At 46.4% G+C, this 16,462-nt stretch overlaps 1 long non-coding RNA gene across 1 annotated transcript; it reads right to left on the bottom strand.

The window, feature by feature from the left end:
• Window positions 1-2,201: 2,201 nt before the first annotated feature.
• LOC132344072 (uncharacterized) lies at window positions 2,202-14,868 on the bottom strand. The gene is made up of 2 exons (XR_009493178.1): window positions 14,401-14,868; window positions 2,202-2,511 (listed from the first exon to the last, which is right to left on the bottom strand). It is a non-coding gene; the product is annotated as an uncharacterized lncRNA (long non-coding RNA).
• Window positions 14,869-16,462: the final 1,594 nt, after the last annotated feature.

A 16,462-nucleotide genomic window follows, 5' to 3' on the forward strand; every position in this document is an offset into this window, starting at 1 on the left:
ACTGGTCTGGGATGCACTTTGAGAGCTACCGCATCAGTGCTCCTCAGAGAGTCACGGGCGGGTGTCGTCTTGTCCGCCCTACAGAGGAGGAGCTGAGGCTGGGAGAGGTCACGCCCCTATTTCAAGGCCACGAGCCTGAGAAGCGGTGTCGGGAATCCTTGTGCGGGTCAGCTGCTGATGCCCCGGCCTTGACCACGATCAGGCCTGGACCATTGTTAGGGTGTTGGAGCTGCAGGGCCGGATGGTGCCACTCTGAACGGCCGCCAGTGGAGTTTGCAGTTCGGTTGTATAGCCCTAGTGGGATTTCCCAGGTGGCTCAGGGGGTAATGAATCCGCCTGCAATGCAGGAGATGCAAGAGACTAGAGTTCGATCCCTGGGTCGGGAAGATCCCCTGGAGGAGGGTTTGGCAACTCACTCCAGTACTCTTGCCTGGAGAATCCCTTGGACAGAGGAGCCTGGCGGGCTACAATCCATAGGGTTGCAAAGAGTCGAACACGACTGAGTACACACACAGCCCTAGTGAGTTTCTGTCTTAAATTTTATTCTGAGGTGAAAGTGGATTGATGGGTTACATTTTTTGAAAAATTGAAGTACAGCCGATTTACAATATCGTGTTAATTTCAGGTGTACAGCGCAGTGATTCCATTATACATATATCATACTTATCTATTCTTCTTCAGAGTCTCTCCCCTTCCAGGTTATTACAAAATGTTGAGTAGAGTTCCCTGTGCTATACGGTAGGTCCTTGTTGGTTGGTGGGTTACCTTTCTGCAAACACTGGGTCCTGTTTGGATTGGTTAGTGGGCTTTTGGTACAGGTGTCCCTGTTGGGTGAGGGTGGCTGGTTGTCTGGGGCTGTGGGGTCCACTCCACATCCCTGGGGTGGGGGGGCCTGTACATGATCGGCTGACCTCTGGGCTGGGAAACCCCTAGGGGCCCAGGGCCTGCAGTGTGGACATTGGCCACAGAGCTCAGACCTCTTCTCTTCTGCCTCAGGGTGTGGACTGTTGCCTGGCATTTTGTTTCAAAATAACAGAGGATATTTTTGTAATAAAATCAGTCTCCCTGGTGGAGGATGCTATGACGCTTCCCAGTGACCCTCGCAGAGTCCTGAATTCTCATCTCCCATCTAGGATACAACAACCCACAAGCTTGGCCTGACTTCCCAAGTCAGTCCCTGAGCTGACACGCTCGCAGGAAGACCCAGGGTGTGAAGAAGAAAGAGGTTGAGAGCATGTGCCCGCATGCTACCTCCTTCCTGCTGGATCTAAATCACGTATGAATTATTAATTCCAAGTATCTTTATTGTTCCATCTGCAAACTGCAAATGTGAATTCCAGACATGTATTTTTAAACAGCTCTGTTACGATCAAGCAGATTTGAATATCTCATGTAGTTTATTACAAATGGGCTTTGCTTATAAAAGAGAAAGCTGTTTTAGAAATGGATTCTATTTTTTCATTTTCGGGAACTGTAGCCAAATTGTGAGTTAGGAGAAATGTGAGCTGTTGGCTGTTTAATAGTCCTATATATCACATTTGTAGAAGCTTCCATCGTGTTTCCTGTGCAGAAATAGTGAGTTAGGACCCAAGGTAGAGAAATCAACATCTTGGCACCTGGGTTAGATTAGAAAGATGGATGAATTTATAACAATGTGGATAATTCATTTGGATGATAGAGACTTAAAAACAGCTTTAAGTGAAGTGAAAGTGAAGTCGCTCAGTCGTGTCCGACTCTTAGCGACCCCATGGACTGCTGCCTACAGGCTCCTCCGTCCATGGGATTTTCCAGGCAAGAGTACTGGACTGGGGTGCCATTGCCTTCTCCAGCTTTATTTGGCTGTTAATGCAGTTAACGCATGCAGCCTTCTGGAAAGAAAAGATGGAAAAGTATATTTTCTGTTACTTTAGAAAGCACTTCTAAAAGTATTTGTGTATTAATTGCTGATCAATATGAGGTGGTCTATTAGAAAATAACTGCTTGTGACCTTTTCTTCAAAACACAGTTTTCTTCAGACTCCGGCAAATTTGTACCTTCGGTTTTCCAGTTATCGCTAGAATACAGAATTGAACTTTATGTAATGGATTTAATACATAGGAGGTTCCCACCATCTTTCATTTAGAATTTGTAAGTAGAAGTCGAGTTTTCTGCAGTCCTGTGTAGCTTACTTATTCTCAGATGGCAAACCTTCCCCAAACATAGCGGCTCAAACAACAGTCATTTATTATTTACACACAAACAGGCAGTTTGGGCAGAGCTCAGTGTGGGAGGCTCACACACCTCGAGAGGCATGCAAGTCATGTGTTCAAGGAGTGGGAGGGGAGGGCGTGGAGGAGGGAGGCGGGGATGGGGTGAGGGGGGAGGCGGGGGCGGGGAGGGGCATGGAGGATCCTCTTCGGAGACTCCATGTGCAGGGCTGGCAATGGGGTCCAGCTGTGGCCTGGGCTGTGATGCCTTCCTGCTGGCCTTGGGGGTCTCAGAGCATGGAGGTGTGGGCACTGCAGACTCTACCTGTTGGCAGGAGACAGGCCACCCCCCTATAGGAGCCTCTGGTGAACATTTAGCTGTGGCTTCTACATGGAAGACTTAAAACACATTTTTTTTTTAAAATTGCAGTATAGTTGATTTACAGTGTTAGCTTCATTTCTGCTATAGAGCAAAGTGATTCGGTTACACCCATGTATATTCTTTTCATATTCTCTTCCATTGTGGTTCATCACGGGATATTGAGTATAGTTCTCTGTGCTGTATGGTAGGACCTTGTTTATCCACCCTCAGTATAATAGTTTGCATCTGCTAATCCCAAACCCCCGACGGTCTCCTCCCCTCAATCCCCTCCTCCCCCTTGACAACAATAACCCCAAGTCTGATCTGTTTCTATTTTGTAGATAAATTCACTTGTGTCATATTTTCGAGTCCACATATAAGTGATATCGTATGGTATTTGTCTTTCTCTTTCTGACTTACTTCACTTAGTATGGGGCTCCCCTGATAGCTCAGTTGGTAAAGAATCTGCCTGCAATGCAGGAGACCCGGTTCAATCCCTGGGTCGGGAAAATCCCCTGGAGGAGGGATATGCTACCCACTCCAGTGTTCTTGGGCTTCCCCTGTGGCTCAGCTAGTAAAGAATCCGCTTGCAATGTGGGAGACTTGGGTTCGATCCCTGGGTTGGGAAGATTCCCTGGAGAAGGGATAGGCTACCCACTCCAATATTCTAGCCTGGAGAATTCCATGGATGTACAGTCCATGGGGTCACAAAGAATCGGTTACAACTGAGTGACTTTCACTATTACTTGGTATGATCATCTCTAGGTCTCCATCCATGTTGATGCAAATGGTATTATTTAATTCTTTTTTATGGCTGAGTAGTGTTCCATTGTCTATATGTACCACATCCTCTTTACCCATTCCTCTGTTGATGGACACTTAGGTTGCTTCCATGTCTTGGCTGTTGTGAATACAAAGTAGAAGACTTCTGAGCGCTTGTCGGTTGGGAAAGGCTACCCTGCTTCCCATGATCACAGGCTTGACTGGACTCCGTCTGGGTCCAGCAGGCACTGCTGAGCGGTGTTCATCAGTGGGTGCTCCTCTGTGGGCCCAGGTGAGCTGGGCAAGGCCATCCTGTTGGGGCGGTCAGGACAGAAGTCGGGCTGCGGCCCCCGGGGGTCACAGGTGCTGCTGGGTGACAAGACAGTGGCTGTGAACCCACGGTGCTCAGCCCAGGTTTGAAGATGCTGGTGGTGGGCCAGCATGGCTTTTTTTTTTCTTTTCTTTTTTCTACTTTTTCACGGCTTGGAGAGTTTGTACGGCGAAGGGAAGGAGCCAACGCCAAGTGCAAGGTGTGTCCCCGTGCACCTACGTGTCTGACTTCCTTGTCTGTTTTCTGAGCATGGGGCACCTGGCCCTGTGCCTCCCACCGCCTCGAGACCCTCAAAGCTCGACCTTTGCTGTAGGACAGAGGGATCCCACCTGGAGAAAAGCGTTGTTTATAGGATGGCTCACCCGCCGTGGTGGCCTCTTTCCTGCCCTTCAGGGCGTGGCCCTTTGCCTGCTGTTTTGTTCCCAGTAGAGGAGATGTTTTTTTTTAGCATTTAAATTTTTAAGCAATTTTACTCATTTATTTGTTTATATTATTTACACCTGTGTTGAGTCTTCATCGCTGTACATGGGCTTTCTCTGCTTGTGGGAGCAGGGGCTGCTCTCCAGCTGTGGAGCCGGGGCTTCTTACTGGGGTGGCTTCTCGTGTTGTGGAGCACGGGCCCGAGGGCAGATGGGCTTCAGTAGTTGCAGCACGTGGGCTCAGTAGTTGGGGTGCATGGGCTTAGTTGCTCCACGGCACGTGGGATCTTCCCGGACCAGGGATCGAACCTGTGTTTCTGAATTGCAAGATGGATTCTTTACCATTGGACCCCCAGGGAAGCTCAGAACATGGAGATTTAAAAGAAAAAAAAAAAAAAATCAATCTTCCACGTTAGTGGAAGCTGTTGCCTGCCGGTGACCTCCACTGGAATTCAGAGTGACGTTTTCTCCTCCCTGTGACCTCAGAGAGCTCACCAAGATCCCCTGTTCCCAGATCACCCCCTGAAGCAGAGCAGCCCATAAGAGGATCTGGGGCTTGCAGGGCTTCTAGAAGCCCCCCGCAGTTGGCCCCAAGACCAAACACTGTACTGGTTGGAGAGTCATCTTTTCAGAGCGTCAGCTGGTCATCTATAAAACGGGGTATGAACACCTACTAAAGGGTTGTTGTGAGATTGATCACTCTTGTAAAAGTGCCCTCTGAACTGTAAAAATTGCATACTGCAGCGTACTATACAGATGTAAGGAAGCAATTATTCATAGTCCCATAGGCCAGTCTGGGTGTTTACATTTTATGAGAGACCTGATATTTTTCTCTGAGGGTCGTATACTTATCTCTTTTGGGCATTTTCCTATTTTTGACTTATATAAGAAATATGTCGGCAAATGTCAGCAATTGAAAAATTGCAATGACTTTCTGCTTCGTGATCTACAGTTGCAGTGGACGCCGTAATAAGAGTGCTCTCTCTAGGTAGGCTTTTTCTTTCTAAGGGGTAAAAATCATGGACTCGAGTAGGTAATAGGGCTGTGGCTTTTCAGCTCTGGAACCTCATGTCTTTAGAAGCCAGACCACTGAGGTCTGCCACGGAGTAGGTGCTGTTCTTCACGTTTCTACATACCCGATCTCATCCAGTCCTCCCGATTTGCAGGGTATTATAATCTGCATTTTACATAAAAAGGAACTGAAGCTCTGGGTCTGCCTGATTCCGAAGGCTGGGTTCTAACCGTAACTCTACACTCCGTGTTATAAAGGTGCACTTATTCATCAGTTCTCATCAAGGGTCTCCTCCCAGCCGTGTTCCTGCTGCAGTGATGTCCTTGTGCAGAGTTGTGGGCAAGATGTTGCAGGAAAGTGTTGGGCTGCCTGGGTCCAGGTTTTGCAGAGCCTGGAAGCTTATGCAATGTTCAGTTCAGTCGCTCAGTCACGTCCAACTCTTTGTGACCCCATGGACTGCAGCATGCCAGGCTTCCCTGTCCCTTCCCTGCAATGTTGGTTTCTCTTTAAGAAAAAGAATATAAAAATGTGAATGCAGAATTAGATACAAAAGTGAACATTTGCTTAAAACAAGAAAAGGAATCATAACACATCACTAGAGCTTTGGAAATACAGCTCCTTTTTCCCCTTCTGGGCTCTCTGGGGGCAGTTGGCCAGAAAAACTTAAACTTGAAAAGGCTTCCTGATCAGATTGGAACAGTGGCTCTTCCTCCCTGGGGCCAGGGTGAGGGAGGGTCCAGCTGCTCACCCTTCATACATGCCCACGGGAGGGAGACACGGCAGAGGATGCTCTGGGTCCCAGGGCTGGGGCCAGGGGACGAGGCTCCTCTTCTGAGCTGAGACCCTGGGGACCCTGGGAGTCACCCAGTGGGAACGGAACAAGTCCTCTCCCATCCTGAGATAATGCAGATGTTTGCTGGCCTTTTCAGAATTCTATGGTTCCATGTTTTGTCTTTGTCACATCTAGTTTGATCTGGTGAATGTTTCGTGGTGGTGGTTGTTGCTCAGTCGCCAAGTCGTATCTGACCCTTTGTACCCCATGGACTGCAGCACGTCAGGCTCCTCTGTCCTTCACCATCTCCTGGAGTTTGCTCAAACTCACGTCATTGATTTGGTGATACCATCCAACCATCTCATCCTCTGTCGTCCCCTTCTTGTCCTGCCTTCAATCTTTCCCAGCATCAGGGTCTTTTCCAATGATTCGGCTCTTTCACATCAGGTGGCCAAAGTATTGGAGTTTCAGCTTCGGCATCAGTCCTACCAATGAATATTCAGGGTTGATTTCCTTTAGGATTAACTGGTTTGATCTCCTTGCAGTCCAAGGGACTCTCAAGAGTCTTTTCCAGCATGACAATTTGAAAGCATCAATTCTCAGCCTTCTTTATGGTCCAGCTCTCACATCCATACATGACTACTGGAAGATCCATATCTTTGACTAGATGGACCTTTGTCGGCAAGGTGATGTCTCTGCTTTGATCTAGTGATGCTTTGTGGTAGGGATCTAATTTATTATTTTCCAGGTTTTCACCAGACGCTTCAATCCATTTGTTCATTAGTCTACCTTGCCCCACTGATCTGAAGTGCTACTTGGACTGTGATTAAATAATTATTTATACTTGGATCTTTTTCTGGGCTTTCTGTTCTGTTGCATTGACAGATCTGTTTATTTCCGGGCTCTTACTTCCTCAGTCCTTGAACTTCAGTGTATATTTTTATATTTGGAAGGTGCAGTCTTACCCTGTCCCCTCAATAACTTTTTTTTTTTTAAGTTTCTTGACTTTTCTCACATATTTCATTATTCCAGGTGATGTTTAGCTTCATTTTTGCCAAACTCCAGAAAAAGAATTCTGTTGGGATTTGATTGGATCCGGATTAATTTTAGATTATTTTCTAAAGAGTTGAAATCTATCTAATATTGTCATGTTTTTCAGAAATGTGGAGTTTCTCTTTATTCCGTTTTCTTTTTTTGTGATTGGTGTGGGTTTTTTTTTTGGTCTTTCTGGTAGAGTTTTAACGTTCAGTTCTGGGCAGTCTTTGTTGCTTTCATTTTGAAAGGGATCTTCTGTCTCTCTCCCATCATCTCTTCTCGCTGGCTGCTGTTGGTCTGTAGGAAGGCTTTTTAAAAAAGAATCTGACTCCTCATCCAACGCATTTTTGGAGTGGTTCCTGATGACTTTTGATTCGTCAGAAACGCTATCATGACTGGCCCCTGTGGGAGGAGGTCAGGGCCTGGTGACCTCATGGGGCAGGATTCCTGATCATAAACGCTGTTAGGGAGCATCAGCAGGACCAAGGTTGGGAAGCACAGAACTAGGGGAATGTGAAATCACCGAGAGCCTTGGCGGAGTGTGACTCAGCAAAGTGTCTATCCTGCGCCAGCACAGATCAGGTCTTGTATCCTGAGCTGACATGGGACTCGGGGGCTCGTGGCCCCGATGCTGCTTGGCCGCTTCCCGCTTGCCCCGTCTGTTCCGTCTGATGACCCACGTCGGTGTCCCCCGATTCTGCTCCCTCTTGGTGGTGCAGGATGGCACCTGCTGGACTCGCCCAAGGTGTGTGGCCCTGGGGTCCCCCTGCCATTGGGCTGGGGGCCCTGCAGCAGGTGTTACCGCGTGCCCATGCCATAGGACATGAAGGTGGGCAGCCAGGTCCACAGCCGTGCTCAGGCTGCACTGGGGTGGAAGGGGCCCCACACCCACCTGCTACCCATCTTTCTACTTCGCTTCCACTCTCATTTTCTGTGCCTTTTTTTGCCTGAGAATTTCCTTCTCCCTGACGCTTGGTGGCAGTGGCCATGGTTGGCAGGGTGGTGGGAGGTGGTGAGCCTCCCTTGTGCTCCAATGAGCGGAGACGTTGTTATGGTCGTAGTATATTCAGGTATTCTGCAAGTTAATAGGCTTGGGTAGGTTGACATGGAAACCTAACTATTCTAAAATTATTTCTGTAGAGAACTACATTCCCAGTTTCAACTAACTAATTTAGAAATGAACTTTCAGAACAAAATGTGTGGGTCATTGTGGCTCTTAGTTTTAGAATTTTGGATCTAAAAGATGCTCTTTGAACATCAGTAAGTAAACCCAATCAAATCTCAACTGATGTGAGAGCTCTGGAGGGCTGTGATTTGAGTCCATCTGTTTGGTTTTTAAGGGTGAGGAAATCTTGATCAGAGAATATGAAGCTGAACAGTTCCTTGTCTGGAGTCAGGCCTGGGAACCCACCTTGCCACCGTCTCTCACCCCTGCCTGGATGGAGGAGCACTGTTTTGATTCCCGGGGGACTTGGGTACCAGTACCTGTTTGGGGGAGAGAGCTGGGTGGGGTGCAGGGGAGCCCCTGTGTTCCCAGGACCCTCAGTTCCACCATTGCCCATCAGATTTCCTACTTGTGACTTCCTTATGATGAGAAGACATTTGAAGAGTGGCAGCAAGGCATAGCTTTTTAGAATCGAAAGGTAGCAGCCGGGCATACTGGATCCACATTCTCAGTGCCCTGGTACCTAAAAGTCTACAGACAGAAAATGCTGGAGAGGGTGCGGAGAAAAGGGAACCCTCTTGCACTGTTGGTGGGACTGCAAATTCATACAGCCACTACGGAGAACTGTGTGGAGATTCCTTAAAAAACTAGGAATAAAACTGCCATATGACCCAGCAATCCCAGTACTGGGCATACACCCTGAGAAAACCATAACTGAAAAAGACACGTGTACCCCAGTGTTCACTGCAACACTGTTTACAATAGCGAAGACGTGGACGCAACCTAGATGTCCTGGATGAATGGATAAAGAAGATGTGGTACACACACAATGGAGTATTACTCGGCTATAACAAGGAACGCATTTGAGTTAGCTCTCATGAGGTGGATGAACCTAGAGCCTGTTATACAGAGTAAGTCAGAGAGAGAAAGACAAATATTGTATATTAACACATACACATGGAATCTAGAAAGATGATACTGATGATCCTATTCATAGGGCAGCAAAGCAGACTCAAATTTAAAGGACAGACTTTTGGGCTCAGTAGGGGAAGGAGAGGGTGGGATGATTTAAGAGAGTAGCATTGAAACATATACATCACCATACGCAAAATAGATAGCCAGTGGGAACTTGCTGTGTGACACAGGGAACCCAAAGCCCGTGCTCTGACAGCCTCAAGGGGTGGGATGCGGGGGAGGTGGGAGGGAGGTCCAGGAGGGAGGGGACATACATATGCCTGTGGCTGATTCATGTTGATGGATGGCAGAAACCATCACAATATTGTAGAGCCGTTATCCTCTAATTAAAAATAAAATAAAAAATTAAAAAATGTCATTGATCTGCCTGTGAATTTCTCCCTGGCTTTGCGGCAATCTGGAATTCCTTACCTTTAAGAGTTCTAGTAGGTAGAAGAATAGCTACTGTTTTTCAGAACTTGATGAACTTTGTCTTCTCTTGTAGCGCGGTCTGTTCCTCGGCTATAAAACAGGGATCGTGACAGCTTGCAATGGCCTGGCCGCCTTCCCGCTTGCAGGAACGGGACCCCGACTGAGTGCTTCCCTGTGTTGTCGCCTGGTCCCTGCAGCTGGGCATGCTGTCGGTGCAAGAGTCTCGTCCTGTCTGTTCCTTGTCGGACTTTCGGTGCTTTCTGGGGCCTCCCCCCTTAATCTATGGCTCTTCTCTGTCACTCCAGAGAGCTCTGTTTCATATTCTGAGAGCTCTCCTTCATGGGTCAAGAGGTACAGGATTTCTTCTTTTTTATGATTTTTAGGGTTTTTGATTTGTTGCCTTCCAGAAACCAGTTTGGATTCCTCTCTGCTGTCTGAGAGTCCTTTCGTCGTTTTTTTCTTGACCTTTTCCTGTATGGCTTTCTTGGACCTTTTTTTAGTTTACTAAATGCCCATTTAAATTATTTTCAATATTTTTATGCATAAAGGCCTATTAAATTATGTATTTGTGCCATATATTCCAAAGGAGACAATGTGTTTACAAAAATGTGTCCCTGTTTGGTGTCTTTCAGTCTGAATCCTGTAGTTAAAGTTCTAAAAACATTTTACAAACATTAAATGATGAAGCCACCTCCACAGTCCTCTGACACGTCAGTGGTGTAAAGGGGAAACTCCTTCACTGCTCTAGTGCAGACTTGTATTTATTTTTTTAGATGAAAAGAAATTCACTTAGGGAAACTCTGGGCATTAAAAGTCAGTTTATAGTACAATTAAACCATTAGTGTATCTAAAAGAGACCAGTAGCAACATTAGACTACGTGTGTTCTTCAGTTCGGTTCAGTTCAGTTCAGTCGCTCAGTCGTGTCTGACTCTTCGCGACCCCATGAATCGCAGCGCGCCAGGCCTCCCTGTCCATCACCAACTCCCAGAGTTCACTCAGACTCACGTCCATCGAGTCAGTGATGCCATCCAGCCATCTCATCCTCTGTCGTCCCCTTCTCCTCTTGCCCCCAATCCCTCCCAGCATCAGAGTCTTTTCCAATGAGTCAACTCTTCGCATGATGTGGCCAAAGTACTGGAGTTTCAGCTTTAGCATCATTCCTTCCAAAGAAATCCCAGGGCTGATCTCCTTCAGAATGGATTGGTTCGATCTCCTTGCAGTCCTAGGGACTCTCAAGAGTCTTCTCCAACACCACAGTTCAAAAGCATCAATTCTTTGGCGCTCAGCCTTCTTCACAGTCCAACTCTCACATCCATATATGACCATAGGACCTTCTTTTCTTAATAAGCTGGGGCCGGAGGGATATCCCGCGAGCGCGTTTTCCTGCCATGTTGGGTGCCTGCTCTGCAGTGTGTCAGACAGCGTTAGTTTCTGCTCAGCTGTGAGGACAAAAGGGGCTGAACTTTATAAGCTTCGCTTTGCTTCGTGCAGCTTCTCCTGGGGTGGTTTTCACTTTGTTGCTCGTTCTTTGAAGAGTTCCCGGCCTGGAGTTTCCCGCTCCCTCTCCGGACTTTTGTCAGGTTGGGAGGTGTCAGTATTTCACGTTCATCCCCACCGACCTGTCGCCTTGAGGCCACAGAGCAAATGCAGACACCTCTTTCTACCCCTGGCCAGTGCCTGAGCCCCGGAGGGCTGGGTGTTAAGGTTGGTGGGATTGCCTCACAGTTGGAATTAGTCCCTGAGGAAATGACTGAGGAAGTGTGTGTATAACGGGGCTTTGGTAGCCTTTAATGGGGTTGTTTTTCAGACAGTTTGAAAATTCCCGTCATCTCTGACTTCCCAGCTTGCCTACAAAGGAAGCCTCCTTACAAACCCGCTGAGTTCTGCCTAGTAATTTTCCCTGGTTCAGATGTGCATTCACTCTTCAACATGACTTTTTAACACACCATTTTTTTTTTCTTCTCAAACCTCCAATATCTCCCACCCTTCCTTAATATCAGTGGTCATCTGGCTTCTTATTTCCTTTGAAGTGGATCCATTTGGAAGACAGTGAATCTGTCCTTTCAGCTAAAACTGCCAACCCACCACACCTGTACTGCTAGACTCCGATTTCCTCCCCATTGAAACACACACACTCTTACCCATGCACCTGTCCCAGGCCTGTCCTCCCAGTATTGGGTTTCCACCCCTCTCTGTCACTCAGGGTCGTCTCTCTAAAGTTGGTCCTTCTCTCCTGCATCATTAATTTTCCCTCTTTTCTGGATCAACCCCCTCAACATTCGGAAATACCTTCCATCTGAAAAAGATGTACTCTTGAATTAGAACCAAAATCAGATGATTTAAGACAAATAATAACTGAAATAGATATATATAAATAAAATCCGATACAATTAAAAAAGCATAATACTTTATTGTGAAACTGCCACCAGACCAAAGGATTCTCTAGGATCTGAGTTACCTATTTCTTTCTCTTGACAGTTCTGTACTATCCTCACAAGACCTTTTAGAACTAACACCCAAAGAAGATGTCCTTTTCATTATAGGGGACTGGAATGCAAAAGTAGGAAGTCAAGAAACACCTGGAGTAACAGACAAATTTGGCCTTGGAATACGGAATGAAGCAGGGCAAAGACTAATAGAGTTTTGCCAAGAAAATGCACTGGTCATAACAAACACCCTCTTTCAACAACACAAGAGAAGACTCTACACATGGACATCACCAGATGGTCAACACCGAAATCAGATTGATTATATTCTTTGCAGCCAAAGATGGAGAACCTCTATACAGTCAACAGAAACAAGACCAGGAGCTGACTGTGGCTCAGACCATGAACTCCCTATTGCCAAATTCAGACTGAAATTGAAGAAAGTAGGGAAAACCACTAGACCATTCAGGTATGACCTAAATCAAATCCCTTATGATTATACAGTGGAAGTGAGAAATAGATTTAAGGGCCTAGATCTGATAGATAGAGTGCCTGATGAACTATGGACTGAGGTTCGTGACATTGTACAGGAGACAGGGATCAAGACCATCCCCATGGAAAAGAAATGCAAAAAAGCAAAATGGCTGTCTGGGGAGGCCTTACAAATAGCTGTGAAAAGAAGAGAAGCGAAAAGCAAAGGAGAAAAGGAAAGATATAAACATCTGAATGCAGAGTTCCAAAGAATAGCAAGAAGAGATAAGAAAGCCTTCTTCAGTGATCAATGCAAAGAAATAGAGGAAAACAACAGAATGGGAAAGACTAGAGATCTCTTCAAGAAAATCAGAGATACCAAAGGAACATTTCATGCAAAGATGGGCTCGATAAAGGACAGAAATGGTATGGACCTAACAGAAGCAGAAGATATTAAGAAGAGATGGCAAGAATACACAGAAGAACTATACAAAAAAGATCTTCACGACCCAGATAATCACGATAGTGTGATCACTGACCTAGAGCCAGACATCCTGGAATGTGAAGTCAAGTGGGCCTTAGAAAGCATCACTACGAACAAAGCTAGTGGAGGTGATAGAATTCCAGTTGAGCTATTCCAAATCCTGAAAGATGATGCTGTGAAAGTACTGCACTCAATATGCCAGCAAAGTTGGAAAACTCAGCAGTGGCCACAGGACTGGAAAAGGTCAGTTTTCATTCCAATCCCAAAGAAAGGCAATGCCAAAGAATGCTCAAACTACCACACAATTGCACTCATCTCACACACTAGTAAAGTTATGCTCAAAATTCTCCAAGCCAGGCTTCAGCAATATATGAACCGTGAACTTCCTGATGTTCAAGGTGGTTTTAGAAAAGGCAGAGGAACCAGAGATCAAATTGCCAACATCCGCTGGATCATAGAAAAAGCAAGAGAGTTCCAGAAAAGCATCTATTTCTGCTTTATTGACTATGCCAAAGCCTTTGACTGTGTGGATCACAATAAACTGTGGAAAATTCTGAAAGAGATGGGAATACCAGACCACCTGATCTGCCTCTTAAGAAATTTGTATGCAGGTCATGAAGCAACAGTTAGAACTGGACATGGAACAACAGACTGGTTCCAAATAGGAAAAGGAGTACATCAAGGCTGTATATTGTCACCCTGTTTATTTAACTTATATGCAGAGTACAAAGGTTCGTCTAGTTAAGGCTATGGTTTTTCCTGTGGTCATGTATGGATGTGAGAGTTGGACTGTGAAGAAGGCTGAGCGCTGAAGAATTGATGCTTTTGAACTATGGTGTTGGAGAAGACTCTTCAAAGTCCCTTGGACTGCAAGGAGATCCAACCAGTCCATTCTGAAGGAGATCAGCCCTGGGATTTCTTTGGAAGGAATGATGCTAAAGCTGAAACTCCAGTACTTTGGCCACCTCTCGCGAAGAGTTGACTCATTGGAAAAGACTCTGATGCTGGGAGGGATTGGGGGCAGGAGGAGAAGGGGACGACAGAGGATGAGATGGCTGGATGGCATCACTGACTCGATGGACGTGAGTCTGAGTGAACTCTGGGAGTTGGTGATGGACAGGGAGGCCTGGCGTGCTGCGATTCATGTGGTTGCAAAGAGTCAGACACGACTGAGTGACTGATCTGATCTGATCTGATTATTTTTTTTAATTCAAAAGAATAAAGTGTCTTCCAAACACACACACACACACACACACACACACACACACACACACACACACACACGTGAACCCAGTCTGTCTGTACAACCCTCTACTTTCTCCTCCCCTTTCCTGCAAGACTTTTCAGAAGAATTATCTGCATTCTCTTCCTTCCTTACATCCTCATTATTTGGGCTTTTGTCCTCATCACTTTACTGAACAGGTCTTACCAAGGTCCCTAATAACTCTTACATTGTTCAGTCCAGCGGCTGGTTCTCCATCCTGGTCACACTTGATCCACCAGCAGCCTTTGACTCCACCCTTCCTGGTTTTCTTCCCTGTGGTCCAGAGCCCAGCCTCCCAGTTCCATCCTGTCTTTTACCCCTTTACCTTGTGCTGATGCTCCCTCTTCTTCTTGAGTCTAAGCTCTGGGCTTGGTTTTTGGGTCCCCACTTCTCGTACTTTACAGACTGCTGCTGCTGCTGCTAAGTTGCTTCAGTCGTGTCCGACTCTGTGTGACCCCAGAGACGGCAGCCCACTAGGATCCCAGGGACTTTACAGACGTTCTCATCCAATTCCGTGGCTTTGTTGCATCAGATACTTGTTTTTGTTCTTTCATTATCTGCTTGTTCTTATGCAACAACACGTGTCAGATCTTCTCATGTTGCCCTGCAGGTTCCTGAGGCTGTGTGTTTATCACTTTTGTTTGATATTTGTTCTCTCTGTTCTTCAGATTGGGTCATTTCTGTTGATCTTCAAATTTACTGACTTTTCTTCTGTCATCTCCCTTCTGCTATTGCGATGACCCTGTGAATTTTTGATTATAGATCTTCTAGTTTTCAATTCTGTAATTTCCATTTGATTCTTTCGTATTATTTTCTTTGTGTGCTGGGAACACCCAACTTTCTGTTGATTGCAAGAACGTTTATCTCAGGAAACACAGCTCCAATAGTTGCTTTAAAGTCTTTGTTTGGTAATGCTAACATCTGGGTCAAATTGAGTCACCATCTGCTGATTATCTTTTCCCTTGGGAACTTCTCACATTTCCTTGGTTCTTTGTACGCGGAGTAATTTTCCTTTGTCCTAAACATTGTGAGTGTTGTGTGTGTAAACACTGAATGCTGTTGTAATCTAGGAGAGCGCTGTGTTTTTTTTGCCTGTTTCTTTGTTTTAACAGTTACTCCACGTGGTTAGGTTAGGACACAGATTCTGTCTCACCCCCTCTTAGTGGTGGTTCCAGCATAGTTTAGTTTTCCAAAGTCTCTGCTGTCTGTTTTGGGTCTGTCCTGCATGTATGCAGCTTGGGGTGAGCCTGAGACTCGGGTGGAATTCGGGGACGCCCTTGTCTAGCTCTCTCCGCTCTTTGGCCTCACTGACACTAGAGACAGGCAGACGGGCTTTCTCCATGTGATTGATCTGGCCGTGAACCTCTGTGACTGTGGCCCAAACTTGGGGACAAAGGAAGACGCGGCCGGGAGAGACATGGGAGGGCTTAAGCCTTTGCATGTTACTTTTCCAAGTTTGACTCCTTCTCTCAATCTGCCTGTTTTTTCCCCCAAATTTTTTATTGTGGTGAAATACACATAACATAAAATTTGTCATCTCTGTCTTGAAGTTTACAGTTCAGGGGTATTGAATCCGTTCGTAATGTTGTGCAATCATCCCCGCTGTCTGTCTCCACGGCTCTTTTCATCTTGTTCAACTGATTGTCAAGAAATATGTGTTTAACGAGCAAACCAAAGGACAAGCAATGTAGTCAGAACATTTCTTTACATAAAAGAATTTGATACGGTTGCTTTCCAGTCTTTCCCAAAACCACTGTATTGAGAGAAGGATGCAGACGTTGTTAAGGTGATGCCGACATCTCCTAGCCCACCCTTGGGGTGCAGAGCATCAGTGCCCTGGTGGAAGCAGATGAATGAACTCTGACTCTCACACACTTGGAATGGGGATGCTCAGCTTTCCCTCCTGTGTTCCAAGTGGATCTGCAGACGGAAGTGGACACAGCAGTGTGGAAGCCAGCCCCGGGCACACTGCACTCAGCCATTTCGGCCTCGTTCTCCCTCGTGTTGTTCTGCTGTGTCCAGGCCCATGATAATGATGACAGACTGAGAGCTCGTGAGTGGTAGACAGCCCCAAAGCTGAGCAACTTTAAACAGTCACTGGCTGCTGTGGCCCCAATCCTCTCCTCCCGTATTGACATCTGCTCTTCTGAGACTTAGCCAGGTGGGTCATAAAGACGCTGTAGTTACAGAGCTCAAACACATACACCCAGAAACCAGTGAAGTCTCAGAAATCTGCATTGCCTGTGTCCTTTGCATCCAAATCCGTTTGCAGTGCAGTGGTTGGAGGGCCACGTGGGTTATTTACAGAAAAGGCAGTTGTCACCCCAGGGTGTGTGTTCTCACTGCCGGTGGGCACGTTGGCCTCTTGTTTTCCCTAAGCCTGCATC

Source organism: Bos taurus, chromosome 27 (genome assembly GCF_002263795.3).
Source record: "Bos taurus isolate L1 Dominette 01449 registration number 42190680 breed Hereford chromosome 27, ARS-UCD2.0, whole genome shotgun sequence".
Classification (NCBI taxonomy): domain Eukaryota; kingdom Metazoa; phylum Chordata; class Mammalia; order Artiodactyla; family Bovidae; genus Bos; species Bos taurus.